Genomic DNA, 4,942 nt, shown 5'->3' with positions numbered 1-4,942 from the left:
ATATTTAAAATGTAATAATCAATTTAATCTAGCTTGTGCTCACTGTTGTAAACGGAAGCAGTTCCGGGGGAATGACGTATGAGGTCGGCTTTGCGCATGCGCCGCTCAGAAGTGACGCACGCGGAAGCGCAGTAGATCAAAACAAAACAACGGTCACGAATTAGAAGTACAAAACGAGGATTTGTAAAGAAGAATGTCAGAGGATTTCGATATAAGCCAAGAGGAGACTGGTTTTCCTTTGCTAATATAGCCGGCAGCTCCTCCCATTTTGGCGGGCTAGAGCGCCATTGGTTTGTGCACCTACACAAGGTTTTTTTATTCTTTGATTGAATGCCTGCTCATTAAGACATTGACAAAGAAACACCCAAATTTAAATGCAATATTATTATACACGCAACATAAAAGTTGCATAGACTCTGTATAGTGATGCAAATAAAACTTCCATTTCACTGACATCTCTGATTATGTGTGATATTAACTGATGTGTTAGTCCATTATAGTATTTTAGTCAGATACTTTATTATGTTGATGTGATGATCCTGTAGTTTGTCTCAGTCTGTTGACACACAATGAAATGTGCTTATTGTTCCAAACATTTAAACATTAGCCCTTGACAGGCTCAGACTACAGATTATGGTGGGATATTTGAAACAGCAATACCAATAATGTTTCCTCATTACAATATGGTGCAAACACATGTACACATGTAACATTTAGGATGTTTTTGATATCAAGTTTTGCTGGTTAGCTTTGTCCTTGACATGGTACAAGATGACCTATAATCTAAAACATGAAATTTCTGAAATTGCTTTGTTCAAAAGAAATAATGAAAGTGAAAGTGAAAAGTGACAAAGCAATTTCTGAAATTGCTTTGTTCAAAAGAAATAATGAAAGTGACATGTGGTGACCCATACTAGGAATTAGTGCTCTGCATTTAACCCATCCTTAGTGCACACACACAGCAGTGAACACACACACGGAGCAGTGGGCAGCCATTTATACTGCGGAGCAGTTGGGGGTTTGGTGCCTTGCTCAAGGGCACCTCAGTCGTGGTATTGAAGGCGGGAGAGAGTGCTGTACATTCACTCCCCCCACCTACAATCCCTGCCGGTACGAGACTCGAACCCGCAACCTTTGGGTTACGAGTCTGACTCTCTAACCATTAGGCCACGACTTCCCCCATAATGGTAAATTAATTACTAGGGAATGAATATAAAATAGGAAATATACAAAGACAGTTTACTACAGAAAACTACAGTTCAGTTCAGTTAACAACAACAAAAACATTAAAATGGTCCAAGAACTGGTAACATAAACAGTGTTCGTATAGATATGGCAAAATAAAATTCCAGGACTTTCAAGGACTTGCAATACTTTTTTGGTTTTCAAGGACTAAAATCAGATCTCCCTTATCAATCAATATTGTTATTATCTTTCAAATTCTAATAAATAAACTAATAAAACTAAATGGTACAAATAAAGTGCGGCACATGCAAAGAATGCAATGACTGTGGCAACTTTAACATTTGAAAGGATACTATGGCAAAGTTATCGCTTCCCTTATTCAAACTGATTTATTTTTACTTAATTTACACTGTATAATCTCTCCAAATGAGACTTAGTGTTGAGTCTGACAGTCTTATCATCATGTTCAGCTGAGCTGCTAAAACCCAATAGTTCCCTGTTTTCACCTCATTCACTATGGTATCTGAGATCTTCTGTAAACACATTAACACATCACTAAAAATCAACCATAACCAGATAAATAATCATGAGATGTCAGTGAAATTTTTTAATTTTTAAAATTTTATTTGCTTCATTATACAGACCTTGTGCAGCTTTTATGTCGCAGAGAAACGTACAAATACATATCTTAAATGTTTTATGTATTTGTTTTATGTATATAAAAAAAATACATCTCCACAAATATTGTGACATTTCAACTAATCATTTGAGCTAATCTCAAATTTTCTGTATCTAAATCTCACAATATTTACTTGAAATATTGAATCTGTAGAAAACATTTGCTCACTCTTGACACAGTACAATACTTTTTAATATGAGTCACTAGATTTGCTGATACAGTAAAACTCTTTCCACACTGAGTACAGTGATACGGCTTCTCTCCAGTATGAACTCGCTCATGTGATTTCAGGTTTCCAGACTGAGTGAAACTCTTGTCACAATATGAGCACTTGTAAGGTTTTTCTCCAGTATGAATCATTTGGTGCTGTTTCAGATTGCAAGCTCTAGTAAAGCTCTTCCCACACTCACAACACACATGATCTTTCACTTCATTATGTGTTTTCTGGTGCTGTTTATAACTGGCCAGCCGTGAAAAACTCTTTCCACAGAAAGAACACACATGAGGCTTCTCATCTGAATGAACTTTCATGTGACTTTTTAGACCTGATGATGAAATAAACTTTTTATCACACTGATCACAGTTAAATGGCTTTTCTCCAGAGTGAACATGCAGATGATAACTGAGACCAGATGCATCAGTAAAACTCTTTCCACACTGAGGGCATGTGTATGGTTTCTCTCCAGTGTGGATTCTCACGTGCTTCTTAAGGACTCCTTTTTCTCTGAAACTCTTTCCACACTGTGAGCAAGTGTGCAGCTGTGCAGCAGTTTTGATTTTACAGTGTTCCTCCACTTCATTCACCTCATGTCTTCGCTGTTTTACTTCTATCCAGTCTGAAATAAACAAATGATGTGGTTAAAATTCAGTGAACCTGTTTTAATAGAAGAAACAAAAAGAGGGCACATATTTATCTGAGTATCAATGATCAGATTTTGAAGTGCTAAAGGTTAGTTCTGTCATTCTCATTAATAAAATAAAAATGTGGATATGGCTTTAATGTTTCTCAGCAGTCAACGATGAAAAATCAAGAATGGACACCAACCTGTTTGTTCCTCAGTATCTTCATGTTTTATTCTGGATGGTTCTGGATCACTCGTGTCTTCAATCTCCTCTTTAATAAACTCCATGTTACAGATTTCAGCTGCTGCACCTGGAGTTTGTACCAGTCATGTAAGGAATATTCACATCATCCTACCTTTTTAACCCAATCACAAACCCCGCCCACCACAGATTCAGAAGATTTCATTGGTCGTGTCAATCACAGTGATCGCCTACACAACACTGAAACAAATCAGTAACCTTAGTATAGGGTTATATTGTGTCAAAGCAACCAAATTTCGGAATCTTCCCCAACTCAGAAATTTGGTTTTGTTCATATTTTTTTATTTAGAAGAAAGACAAACATAAATAGTGATTAAAGACAAAAAATGTAATTGATATTTACTGAGTAATGCACTATTTTGTAGAGGGGGGCCAAAACAACCATTTTCATCTGGAACTTGGAGCTAAATTATACGGTTAAAAATGACCTTAGAAAGATGGCAGATGACAGCCGTATTTTATTCCAGCACAGAGATTGTTTTTTCTAAGTTTGCACTCCTGTATCTCAATCTTTTAAGTATTAAATATATCTCAGTGCACTTTTAAGTGGTTAATGGTTCTTAATAAACATTTCTTTCAGTATTCTTATTTTTAAGGACATATATGGTTCAATTCTAGAGATATGCTGATATGAAACTGTTACATTTTCAGTGTTCAAAAACCAAATGTGGGTCTTCACAGCTAACTTTTTTGTATTTTAAAGAGGAATTTCTGAAGAAGATATAATGTTGAAACAAGAAATGTATCTTGTTTCCTCTATCAAAAAAACGGCATTAAACACCTGTCTGAATGCCAAAAAATATTATTTTCCCAAATATTGCATGCCTGTGACTGAAGAAGAAATAAAGATATCTCAATATGATTCTAATTCTTAAAAAGGTTTCTTTTGAAATCCTCATTTAAAAGCCCTATTTCAATCCCAGCGATATGGGGATTACAATGTGTCTCTGAGTAAATTGTTGAATTTTACTCAATTTCATACAGCTGATGCTTATTTAAAGAGGAATGTCTGAAGAACAATAATCTTGAAACTAGAAATGCATCTTGTTTTTGTCTATCAAACCAAATGAACAATAGGGCCTTAAAAATGAAGATACCTAAAAGTTTAAGAGCATTATAAAAGTATACTGAGATATCCTTAAATACTTCTTGAGTTATAGGCATGCAAACTTTACAAAAATTTAATTTTTGAAGCATCACCATTGGCATTTAATGCAACAAGCATTGCTTAACTCAACAGATTTTTACTAATGGACCAATCAATCTCTGTGTAAAAATAAAATAATAATGCTGCAATCTTTCTAAAGACATTTTTTTTCACCCTGTAATTTAGGTCCTTTACAAAAAATTGGATTGCTCACTAAAATATCCATCCAAGACATTTAATATTTTGGCTTTCTGCTTCATTTATCTATTTCTTTCATCAGAAAGAGCTGTGAACTAAATCCATTAAGTCAAAAATGTTGTTGGCAGCTGACTGAGTGATTGAGTTGATCAATGAAATCAGCGGTGGTGCGGGGCTTGTGCTTAACTGGTTCAGGGAAAATAAAACACATTTTGACAAAATCAAAACATTTTATAAAATTCTAATCCTTGCATTTCAATTATTTTATATATAACTGGTTTGAACAAACACGGCAGACTGAAAATGCTTATTTATTGCAATGTCAAAAACATGATAAGTGCAGGTATGGTGTCTGTAGTCTTGAATAGTATTTTAATCGTGTACTTTAACCTGAGGGGTAAAAGAATAAAAACACACATCAATAGGTGATTATCACATAAAGTCATGATCCTGTAGTTTGTCTCAGTTGTTGACACACAATGAAATGTGCTTAATGTGCCAATTTACAGAAGATCTCAGACATCATCATAATGAATGAGGAGAAAACAGGGAACTATTTGCTTTTCAGCAGCTCATTTAAACGTTACGCCTCTGTTTCTGTCAGACTATTGTGCCCCCCTGTCAACAAG

At 35.1% G+C, this 4,942-nt stretch overlaps 1 pseudogene; it reads right to left on the bottom strand.

The window, feature by feature from the left end:
* Positions 1–1,589: 1,589 nt before the first annotated feature.
* LOC107706053 (oocyte zinc finger protein XlCOF6-like) overlaps positions 1,590–4,942 on the bottom strand; it is a 30,023-nt pseudogene continuing 26,670 nt past the window's right edge.

This window comes from Sinocyclocheilus rhinocerous, unplaced genomic scaffold (assembly GCF_001515625.1).
Source record: "Sinocyclocheilus rhinocerous isolate Xijiao unplaced genomic scaffold, SAMN03320098_v1.1 scaffold2912, whole genome shotgun sequence".
Taxonomy (NCBI): Eukaryota; Metazoa; Chordata; class Actinopteri; order Cypriniformes; family Cyprinidae; genus Sinocyclocheilus; species Sinocyclocheilus rhinocerous.
The sequence above is the reverse complement of the archived record's forward strand: the minus strand, read 5'-3'. Positions and strand labels throughout refer to the sequence as shown.